Genomic DNA, 12,154 nt, shown 5'->3' with positions numbered 1-12,154 from the left:
AGAAGAGGGAAGGGTATTCGTTGATTATGGTTTCCATAAATAGTGAGAGATTTACCTGGATGAGTTAAACTAGGGGGGCCATCTTCAAGGGGGTGGCGGAGAGAGAGAGAAGTCACTGTTCGATTTTATCAACTTCTGCAAGCCAATTGAGCAACCCATATATGAATGGTGCATTGGTGCGAATCAGAACAAACGAACTACGGTAGTTCTTATGGGAAGTTGGGAGCTGGCTTTGTTAGCTTCATTCACACTTACACAGCTGCTTCAATATACATGTAGTAAAATCTCCACGAAAGTGTGTAGAAACTTCTTATAGAACGAAGTCGTTCATTTCAATAGCAACACCTGCTTTGTTTCTACCTGTTTTTGTTTTCTTGGATAATCGACTGAAACAAGCTCCAAAGATTGAGAAAAGCTGCGCTAAGCTTTAATGTTATGACAACGTACACAAACTAGCATCTTCAACTTCTCTAATAATGGTTTCGTATCAAAAAAAGTTCTCACAATTACAATTGTCCATTATGATTACTTGGTCTATTTGGCATACGAGGAACAAACACATTTTTCAAAATGTTATGGCAAATGCCTGTCATTGCTACTTTCATACGGTTACTTCTTTAAATAATTATTTATCTGTTGATACATCTTACCATAAACCAAAAACATATGGTATTCCCATGATTAAGTGGCACCCTCCTGATCCTAGTTTTGTAAAAATTAATTTTGATGCTTCAGTGCAACATGGTAAAGCTGCTATTGGGTTCGTTATTCGTGATTCAGATGGAAATCCTCTTATAGCTGCTGGCCTGCTGCCAAGTAGATTAGAGATACTAGTGTGCTAGTGGTTGAAACTCTGGCTTTGAAAGAAGGTCTTCATACAACATGCCTTCAATAGATGCAATTAGTGGTCATCGAGGGAGACTCTAAGGTCCTTATTGACTGTCAATGGAAGGGCTGCTACTCCATGGTGTATTAGCTCTGTAATTCAAGATATTCATTTATTGGGTTCGCATTTTCATCATGCTTGTTACTTCCGACATGTTTACAGAGAGGTAGAATAGCCTTAATATGGTTTAACTTTGTTACTCCTGTAGTATGGTTGTCTTCCCCTTTCTGTGTCCCCAGCATTCCATTCGGATCAGCTGGGAATGGGAGTTCCAAGAGGATTTGTATGTGTTGTAGTTTTCCACTTTCTTTTATAATCGGAAAAAAAAAAAAAAACTTACTCTAGTAATGGTCAATTATATAGATTATGGAAGGTATTAATTTTCTTCACTCTTCCTAAATCTGAAGTCTGAGCATTATCTTTATATAAATTCCAAATGAAAGTGCATGGCAATTAATTGACACATGATGTGAATTAAAATATCAGTATCGGTATTTTGAAAAAATAAGAGATTGGATATATCAGGGATATCTGAGAAAAAATATCAAAAATTAAGGTAGAATTTTTTTCTGAATTTTATTGGATTTACATATAAATATTACAAAACTACAACCATCAACTTCGTCTACATAAATATGTAAGAGAGAAACCCTAGAGAGAGAGCTCTTCATCGAGAGACCATGCCTCGTCCAGCGGCGCGCCCTTACTGCGTTGTCGTCAGACAGGGCTCTAAAAAGACCTCGTGTTCGTAGAAGATGAAGCAAGAGCTATAGGGGTTGGAGACTTTGTCTCGATCGGTAGCAGGTTTTGATGGTGAGAGATTGCAGAGGGTTGAATCGGGGCTGGTGCACCTGAGATCAGAGCGCAGACGGACAAGATCGGCGTTGCCAAATCAGCATCCACCTGATGGTGGTGAATCAATGAAAGCAATATTGAGATCGGATCTTTCAGATCTGATTTGGATTTACTGGAGTGTAGACGATCTTGGAGCTTTGGCTTCTCCAGCCAGCTTAGAGATTGGAGATCGAATGATGATCTCTGAACAACGGGTTGGCTACGGTGGCAGGGGGTTGCGGATCGGAGGGAGAGAGCGCCGACAGGATGGAAGCAACATGCCTCTGATAGATTTGGCTTCATGATGGGCCTGGTGAAGTTCTTGGGCCTGTGACTTGTTCGTGGGCCCTATCTATGTTACTTTTCAAGTTTTCTAATTTTATAAGCCCAATTTTTTGGGCTACTAGGGATTTAAATTATTTTTTTTCTAGTTTATTTCCGATAATTTTCCTATGTAGGTTTGTAGGAATCTAGGTAGGTTTGATGCTTGCAGATTATTATGTTTATTTTACATCTAGATAGTGAACACTTTTTGTCATACCGCAATTGAGCACCTTGGCGACGGAAGTTTTCATAAAAAACTATCTCTATGTAGGGATAGATTATAGCTTGCTAGGCTCATCGTCGATCAGTGACAATGTACAATATAATGGTATATGAATCATCTCAATTCGTTAGGGTTTGTATCGATGTCATTCTGGCCGCAACTATTAATACAATGGGTTATAAGCTCGCCTTTGCTTCAAAAAAAAAAAAATCAACCAACTTCATCTACATCTAGAAAGAGACTTTAGGTGGTTGGAAAGACGCACTTTGGTCCCTCACTCCACATCCAGATATCCTTCGAGTGGAATACTCCTCTCTATAAATTACTCGAGATTCTCACTCTTCATTGAGATATATCTCAAAGGAATTACTTTTTTCTCAAATATTTTTAGAGGTGATTTTTCTTTATGCCCTAAAATTTTAAAATTATTTCTTTAATATATCAGAGATATTTGATAGTATTGGAGAAACATCGAAGATACGATAGAAGATAAAATATAATATTTACCCCTCTAGAAATATCGGTCCCTAAAAAAAAAGGAGATATCAGGTATATCGCAGAGATTTTAATCCTTGTATTCAACCAAAAATATATTAAATATAAAATATCAGAAAGATATGAAAATGAATATGAATACTTGTAAAAAACAGAAAGTTCAAGGAAATATCGAGGATATCGTGGATATTTTAGTTCGTGATCACAATAACCCATTGATTTGGGTAAAGAAATGGTGTTCTCGAGTTTGAACAATAGCAATGAAAAATATTTAATTTTAATAACAATTTTGATGTACAATTTTTAATTTCAATTACAAAGATATTACAAAGATATCATGAATTAATATAAATGCCCTTCAATATTCTCTTCCGCCATAACAAAATGTAATCCCCAACAACAAAGGAACGAGCATTTTCGGGAGTGAATAGATAACATTTTACTGGCTAAGCAAGTCATAACTACGTATTTCTTATAGTTTATATAAATGGTCTCTAAAACGGACGGACCGTAATAAATGGCTGCGGAGGCCCCTGGGTAGTAGCTGTTGCGCTTTTCCTTCCCTGCGAGTATAGCATGATGATCCCAAGTTACGGCAACTCCGGATGAAAGGAGAATAGGGGTATTAAGAAAAGGGATTTCCCAGGGATCTCGTGCCAGATGTAACAAAGGATGAATCCTTTTTCCTTCTCGCGAACCACGGGAGCGCCTAGCGCCCAGAGGATCAAACAAGCGTGTACACACACTGAAAAAGTGACTCTCTGGCCGCAGTTATTTAGCTGGTATCCCGAGATTGAAGAGATTGGTGACAATACTCCAGAGAAAGCGGCGCTTTCGTGTAACATGCTATGGTCTCAACGCCATCGTGCTATGAGCCGAAGAAATCATAAGATATGGGTAAGAGTTTTCGCAGATCTCCCTATTACCGGGAAACCTATAGAGGAACCCTACTGCGAGAGGGACGCCTCGCGAGCCGGGCTTCTAGAGATGAGGCCTTTTGGCGAAGCCAAGTGAATTTCGAGCCACCAAACCCTGCAACTGATGAGCTTTCTTTATCGACGAAAAGGTTTTTTTAGTTTGCATGGTCAAATCATTGATCCCGAAATTCTTTTATTCGCCTATACCTATTGTGACAAATGAATAAAAAAGAAAACGATCGAAGGGAGACGCTTTCGATCGGTCAACAATTAGGCAATACCCAGTGGATTGAAGAAGTCATGGAAATACCGCAGACGTGAAAGCTCTATCGATAGAAGCATTCTAGCCTACCTACCTTTTACTTACTACTCATGTGTCCCGGTCAGAGAACGGACCGCTTTTGCTTATAAAGATGAATCAAGTGAGAATGCGCTCCAGTATAAAATAGCGTGAGGGATGTGACCTATGTTAGGTCCATAAGATACCACAACTTTTGGTGTTCTATGATTCACCTCCTAATAATGAGTAGGTAGTTCAATCCTTTTGATTCTTCTCTTCATAGTAAACTTATGGGGGGATGCGGAGCAATAGGTCGCTATTTCACCTCCACTCTCTGACAATAGCATTCTCTCAGATCCCCCTTCTAGAAAGAAGAAGACGGAGAATGGCCGGTCTTCGTGATCCAGCATAAGTCAAAAAGCCTCGGCGCGGAATATAATCCCAAAGTACTCCAAAGCCTGCGGGCGGTGAATCTGGTTAGAATCAGCTTCAACTGTCTCAAATGGATAAGGCGATAATAACTTTGCGTCCCTCTTGCGTCGGTATTCGTTGCCATCAAATCATAGTAAGTCGGCTATCTCACTGTGAAAGGCAACTCCTAGCTCTAAGAACCTCTTGAAGAGCAGAAAGCTAGAATTCAAGTGCTGAGAGCTTGATCAAACCAATGCTCTTCACATGCTCCTCAAATGCAAGAGATTTGTTTACTCTGCCCTAGCTGCAATCTTAGCTTACTCACAGGAACTACCAGATAGCTGCTCCATCTAAACCATTATGACTCTTCTCTAACCCTACAGTTAACAAGGGGCTACATGCCTCATATCCAACTCCTAACTAGGAGAGGAAGTCCCGGGAACAAGAGCTACCATCTACTTTATTCTGCGCTTTTGCTCTCTGTCCTTCCCCTTTCCCTTTTTCAGAAGAAAAGCATTTTTTTGACAACAAGTTTTAAATCGATTTTCCAGCACTATAACTGAACTAGTACCTTACTAACCATATAATCAATGACTAAAACTATCCAGTATTGACGGCTTCTTCCCCGTCCAGAGTTTCACTTCACTAACTTGAAAGCCAGATTCCTTTTACTGACAGAATTGAGCATTGTATTTAGTTTCCTAGTATGAGGGCTGTTTTGGCTTTGGGTAGTCTATGTATACCTTCTACCTTAGAGTGCCTCGTTTCCAGTTTGCTTGAAGTGACGCATAAACGACCGTTATAATGCTGATCTCATGACTTGCTCGCCCTCATAAAGTGCCTTTTTTCTACCGCTGCGCCTTACTCTTTGCATTCAACACTACAAAAAAGAATTCAGTTAGCCATCCCAAATTGCCATGGCGCGGATTTGCCGTCGCCATTGGTCCAAGTTTCCCGACGGCAACGTTTCCGTCGCTAAATTAAAACTATTTTGCGACGGCAACTTCATGCCGTGGTAAAAAAATGAAAATTTTGCGACGGGAATGTGAAGCCGTGGCAAAAAAAATGTAAATTTTGCCACCGCGTTAGGAAGCCGTGGAACACTTTGAAATTACCACTTTTGATTTTGTCCCACCCTTTAATCTCAGCCGTGGATTTTATATCTTCCCTGAGTATAGAAGTGAAAAACCTAATCTCTATCCCTCATTTTGTCAATAGAGAAGAGAGAGGGTCTGAGACCGAGCTGCCTAGCTGCCATCCTTCAAATGGCCATCAGCCAAACGAAGACCACAACTGAATCCCCTCTCCACCCTCTTCCTCCTCCTACCTTCCATTTCAATATGCATCCACCCATTTGGTAGATCGGAATCTAAACCCTAAAATCCCCAATTCCAATTCCGGTGTGATTCATCCCTCTTTGGCCAAGCCTTTGCTTCTTCAAGGTAATATATTCTCTCCTTCTTCAATTTCGAGCTTCATTGAGCTTCAATTCGCAGCTTTGGTACCTAATTCTTCTTTTTCCTGTTTTGGGTTTTGCGAAGTACTAATCCGGCATGGCTTGCAGATCCGAAGACTTCCCTATATAATCCAACTAGACTGGTGTTGCATGTATATATGTGAACGATCACTGGTTCGATAGCATGCGAGTTATCTGTTAAACAGTTCTGCCTATGGATGATAGGTTGGGGGGTTTGAGAAGGTGTATGAGATTGGACGAATATTCAGGAATGAAGACATTTCAACTCGTCATAATCCTGAATTTACCACTATAGAGGTAATTCAATTTTCTTCTTATTTCGTTTGGTTATGTGGTTAATGTTTATGTATTTTACGCGATTAGCTACTTGTTTCATATTATTAGATATTTAACTTTCCTAATTTATCATGCGAACCTCTGATTGGTATTGGTATTAGTTTGATCTTAGATGTATGAAGCATATTCAGACTATGAAAGCATGATGAACATGACAGAGGAAATTGTTACACGGTGTGTACTTGCAGGTCACGGGAAGCTTACTCTTGATTACCAGGTGAATGTCCTTCAAGAAACTTGTGACAGAATTTTCTTGGCATAATTGTGGAATCAAATCTCTATATAGCTGGTATATATCCTTATATACAGGGGGTGGAGATACATCTTGAGTGACCATGGAGGAGGGAAACCATGCACAATCTTGTCAAAGAAGCCACTGGAATTACTTTCAATGAGTTAGGCAATGATCTTCAAGTTGCTAAAGAAGTTACTCTGAAGAACCAAGGAGCTGACCTTGATTACAAATACAAATCTTCTATTGAAGCATGCTCATCTATTGGCCACCTTCTTAATGAGGTTGACGCAAATCTATACTACAAGGTTAATGCTCATCCAGCTGCCATCCTTTGGTCTGTTTGGTTTTGGGAATTGGGGTTTTGTGATGTCGCGGACGGATAGGATAGCTTCTGATCTTAGCAGGACCTTTCTGGTTGAAAGAGACATTGAGCATGTACTATTATACTCTTATTTAGCTCCGGTTAATTTTGATTAAGCTGTTGTTTAGCTGCAAGTGTTGGATTGCTTGGCTTTGATTATTGGAAGATGTTAGATATTAGCTGCAAGTGTTAGATTCAGTAGTATTGTTTGGTGTAAGGTATTTTAGTGATGATTAATAATGATCATACTTGGTTTGTTATTATTTGCATTTCGTTGGTTTGCGGAATTGTTTCGAGTCTTAGTTGTTGAATTAGCTGCTCTTAGTTACATTGATGGTTACAGTTACATTGATCAACAAGCTAAGTTGCTAGTTATTTTCTTTTTTTGCTGTGCTTGTTTCTATATATGCTGATCCTATTTTATTAGTGACAACGGATATTCTCAATATATGTGGTATACTTGTGGAAAAATAGAATATACATAATTGGGGGAATATGCACTACTACAAAAAAACTTTCAATGACAGTAAATTAATGACGTTTGCCCGAAAACGTCATCGTATGTTATTTTTATGACGTTTTCAGAAGCAAACGTCATAAATCTAAATTTATACTTTCTTTTATGACATTTTATGACCGTCATTGTAGGTCTTGATTTTTAATGACGGGTATCGACTGTCATAAATTTTATGACTTTTTAGAATCGTCATCATATATATTTCTATGACATTTTTCAAACGTCATGCTTGAAATATTTTATGACAGTTTTCAGGAGTCATGAAATCATTCGGCCCAATTGTTCGATGACGTTTTTCATGTGTCATTAATTTCGGGATGGGTTATGACTCTTTCCCAACGTCATAAAATCTTTTGGCCCAAATTTTTGAAGACCCCGCTTGTTGGAATTTTCACTTGGCGCCTAACCCAAATTTCTGGCGCTCAATTGTCCTTTTTAATTTTTCTTTCCTTTTTTGGTTTACCCAAATAAGATGAGATTTGTTTTAAGCCTTGTAAGAAAAGATTACTCATTATCTTTTAACTATTTGTGTTGAATATAGCAAATTACCTCGTTCCGGATTTATTACGCCCCCATCGAATCGGTCAACCTTAATTCAATCTTTTTTTTACACGAAACGCGGTTGACCAACATCGTACGAGACCCTAATTTGCCCTGTTTTCGAACCACAAGCTCGTATATATGAGATTTAGGAACCCATGTGAAAATTTTGTTAAATTGACAATTCAGTGATTAGGCTCCCCTTAGGAGCGCTTAAGTATAATTAGGGTTGACCACTTTTATTGGGGCACAAGCGTTACCGGAAGTTTGTGATTTTTCAACCCCAAATGTATTTCACTGTTCAGATCACATCCTATTTCACAAGATTTTTGAAAATTTTACTTCTTCAGTATAGTTGTTTCACAAGAATTCACACTTCCATATAACCTATTAAATAAGTTATGCCGCTTTAGCGAGCATGAGACGGTCTAAAGTCATAAATATGTGAAAATAAAAATTTCACCGTCCGATGTAGTCATGGTAATTAAATATGCCTACTGAAAAAAATTCACCCCGTTTCGGATTTGTTACGCCCCCCATCGAATCGGTCAACCTTAATTCAGCCTTGTTTTTTTTTACACAAAACGCAGTTGACCTACATCGTGCGAAACCCTATTATTCTTAATTTTTGAACCACAAGCTCGTATATAGAGATTTAGGAACTCATGTGAAAATTTTGTTAAATTGACAATTTGGTGATTAGGCTCCCCTTAGGAGCGCTTAAACATAATTAGGGTTGACCACTTTTATTGGGGCACAAGCGTTATCAGAAGTTTGTGATTTTTCAACCCCAAGCGTATTTCACTATTCTGAACACATCATATTTCATAAGATTTTTGAAAATTTTATTTATTTTGTATAGTTGATTTACAATGATTCACAATTCCATATAATCTACTAAATAAGTTATGCCGTTTTAGTAGCCACGTGGCGATCTGAGGTCATAAATATGTAAAAATAAAAATTCCACCATCCGATGTAGTCATGGTAATTAATTAGGCACACTGAAAAAAATTCACTCTGTTTCGGATTTGTTAAGCCCCCCATCAAATCGGTTAACTTTAGTTTCGTCTATTTTTATTTGGTTTTCTGAAATTAGAAATTCCTTATTCTAAAAAATAAATAAATTGAAACTTGAAAAAATAATTTCAGCCATAAGATCTTCCTCATATTTGATCCCCGCCCTCGGTTCAAACTATAAAAGGGAAAATAGGTCAGAACCCTAAGGCTAGATTTTGAGAGAGAGAGAGATATAGAGGGAGAGGCAGACCGTGCCACTCAGCCCTCTCTCCACCATCTCTAAATCCTACTCCGAAGACCCCTCCTCGACGACTCCTCCCTCCAACTCCACCACCTCGACGTCCTCTCCTCCAAACCAAACCCTATCCGAGCTCTTTCACCTCCTCCTGATCCACATCTTCTTCTACAACCAAAGCCAGAATCAGCGACCCCTTCTCCTACTCTCTCCTCGCATGCTTCACCATCGAAGCGGCGCGGCTTGGACCTTATCGGATCAAAGCCCAAAACACAACCCAGACCGACCTCGGTCTCGATTGCTCTGCAGCGACAGAGACCTCCGACCGCTCCGTCCGTCGTCCGGCCGCCTCCCGACGCAAGGCTGGTGTCCACGCCTTCGTCTCGCCGTCCTCGACCTCCCTATATTCTTCGTTTGCAAAGAGGAGCTCCAGAGAGTGAGAATCGAAGGAGAGAAGGAATTATGGGTTTTCGGTCGAGTTCGTGATTCCGGCCACGGCGGCGAGCGTGACTGGTACTGGTATTGGTAGCTTCATCTCGGCCTCGTAATCCTTCCTATAGTCTCGTTTCCGTCGATGGAGCTTCGGTGAGAGAGAATCGAAGACGGGAAGCTTCTGAGTTTTCCAGCGAGAGTTCTGTGTATTCCGGCCACCGGCGAAGGCAAGTGAGGTATGAAACTTGATCTTCTCGTCGAGCTTTACCTTTTTGTATAGTTGAATTCAAGTTTGGTTGGGATTTAAAGAAGTTAGGTTTTGGCAGTGGAGGATCGCCGTGTGTGATACTGTTCACGGCGGCGGCGGTGGTTGTAGGAGTTGCTTTATGGTTTTATTAATTTACTGATTATGAACAGGGACGGAACTAGGGGTGGGCTGGGGTTTGCTGCAGCCCACCTCATTTTTTTGGGAAGAAAATTTGAGTACATGTTTAGCATAGCTTTGTTTATCTTGAATAGAAATGCTACTTCGTCTAATTCTTTCCGGTCTTCTTCGTTTTCCAGCAACATATATATAAACCATCTGCCTCTTCTTTTTATTGTACAGTTTCTGATGTCTGCTGCTACTGATATTTTGTTGTAACTTATTTTACTAATCTTGTAAACTTTGTCATTTCGATAGGTTGCTATTCTTGTTTCAGTAAGCAACCTGCCTAGCTTCATGCCCCTTTTTTGTTTGCTTTGCATAACAAAATCCACCGCTCCATGGCAAAAGCTTAATTAGATTCATCATTGCTTTGGGTCAACCTTTGGTCTCTAGTTTCTAATCGCAAAGCATGTACTTTGACTTAACATATGCCTTTTCCTTTCAAATCGATAGGTGAGACTTTTTGCTGTACTTTCCATTGTTTGATGTGTTTTCAGATACAACAAAGAATACAATCATGGTAAAGAATCTTGAGCCTCACCTCCCTTGCTGCCAACACCATTAGCTGAGGTCTCCATTCCAGAATGCTTTTGAGCAAGTCCATTGTTTGATGTGTCTGCAGGTGCAGCGAAGAATACGACATGGTGAGGCATTTTGAGCTTCGATTCACCTATCTTACTGTCAGCTATTTTTTTTCTTGTTTTTGTGTATGCTGCAAAGAGACCTGGAGTTTGCTGTGTATTCTTGCTTGATGCTTCCGAGCTGGAATGAGATATTCTTATGCTTGTTGGTAGTACCATGTACACCTATTTAATTGAGGCTTCATCTTTGTTTTGGTAGACCACTGAAGAGTTTCATTGAATGATAGTTATAAATTGGGAATGTGGAAATAAGGAATTAAAATCGTATTATGGTTGTCCATAGTAATTGAAGTGTGATCATTTTATTTTGTAACAAGGAATAGTTCAAGAAGCTGTTGAAGCTTGTGGTGAAATCGTCAACCTTTAGGTAAGCTTAATTCAAGCTGCTCACTTCTCATGTTTGTGAAGGTGTTTACTCAGTTAAATACTTTATTTTAGTGTACTGAAATTAATGTATTGCATTGCTAAAAATAATTTGTTGTCTTGATCAAGAACTCACTGTGAAAATCAACCAAGGTAGGGGGAAATTGGGGAGCCTCTCTGATTGCTTATTATGTTGTTTCACTGGTTTTTGCTTGTCTGAAATGCTTGTCTCATAACTTGTTTATCTGTTCCAGGCAAGTGAGCAGAATACATATGCAGATATTGAAGCTGCATACAAGTGTCTTGAAGAAAGCCTTTTGCATAGAGAATTGGGAGGTTACGCTTCAGAGTTTTGTGGGATAGACTCCCCAAAACAAGATGGCCATCATGTACTTTTCATGTCTTGTATGTATTACTTACTGGTGCAACTTTGAGAACATTATTGATTTTACAATACCCCTTTTGTGTAGGCACAAGACAAGATAAGCAGCTGTATTAGTTCTTTACACTGGTTTCTTTTAGGTTCATTGTATTGATTTTGTGTCTAGTGCATATTACATTTGTTCTTGTTCTTTGTAATATAATTTGAATACTCATTTGATAAGTAGAACTTATGGATGATATTTTAAAGAAATCAATAGTATTTTGTCTTTATTGTCATGTGTAAACAAAAAATATTTGATTTCTGAATTAATCAGAAATCAAATATTTTTTTTTTTAAAATATGGAAAAAAATTGATGATGTTTGGAAAATGTTATGACAGATTTTCAATGACGGTTTAAAAGTGTGATGGATGTTTTTCTATGAAATTTAAAAACGTCGTGGAAGATCGTTTCATGACATTTAAAAATTGTCATTGAAACAGATTCAATGACGCTTATCAAACGTCATTAAATATATTTCACGACGTTTTACAAACGTCATTAAAAGGGTGGGGAAACCATCACTACGGTTAAGACGACGAAGTAGATAACGTTTGATAAATGTCATGAAACCCCTATAATGATGTTTTCCAAACGTCATGGAAACTTTTTCTGTACTAGTGTTAGCACGGTTAGGAAACCCATCTTATTTGCCGATTTCATTGTGTTAATTTTAGTTTGATTTCAATATTGTGAAGTTGTGATCGAGTGGATGTCTTCGGTTTGTTAGATTGCTTTGATTGGGTTGTTGGTATTGAGGATAACTACATGATTGTT

The 12,154-nt window shown here is 38.8% G+C and overlaps 1 pseudogene; it reads left to right on the top strand.

Moving 5' to 3' along the window:
- The first annotated feature begins 677 nt into the window (after window positions 1-677).
- On the top strand, window positions 678-11,490 carry LOC101296576 (annotated as a pseudogene).
- Window positions 11,491-12,154: the final 664 nt, after the last annotated feature.

This window comes from Fragaria vesca, linkage group LG5 (assembly GCF_000184155.1).
Source record: "Fragaria vesca subsp. vesca linkage group LG5, FraVesHawaii_1.0, whole genome shotgun sequence".
Classification (NCBI taxonomy): domain Eukaryota; kingdom Viridiplantae; phylum Streptophyta; class Magnoliopsida; order Rosales; family Rosaceae; genus Fragaria; species Fragaria vesca.
Note: the sequence above shows the minus strand (reverse complement) of the source record. Positions and strands in the feature narration are given on the sequence as shown.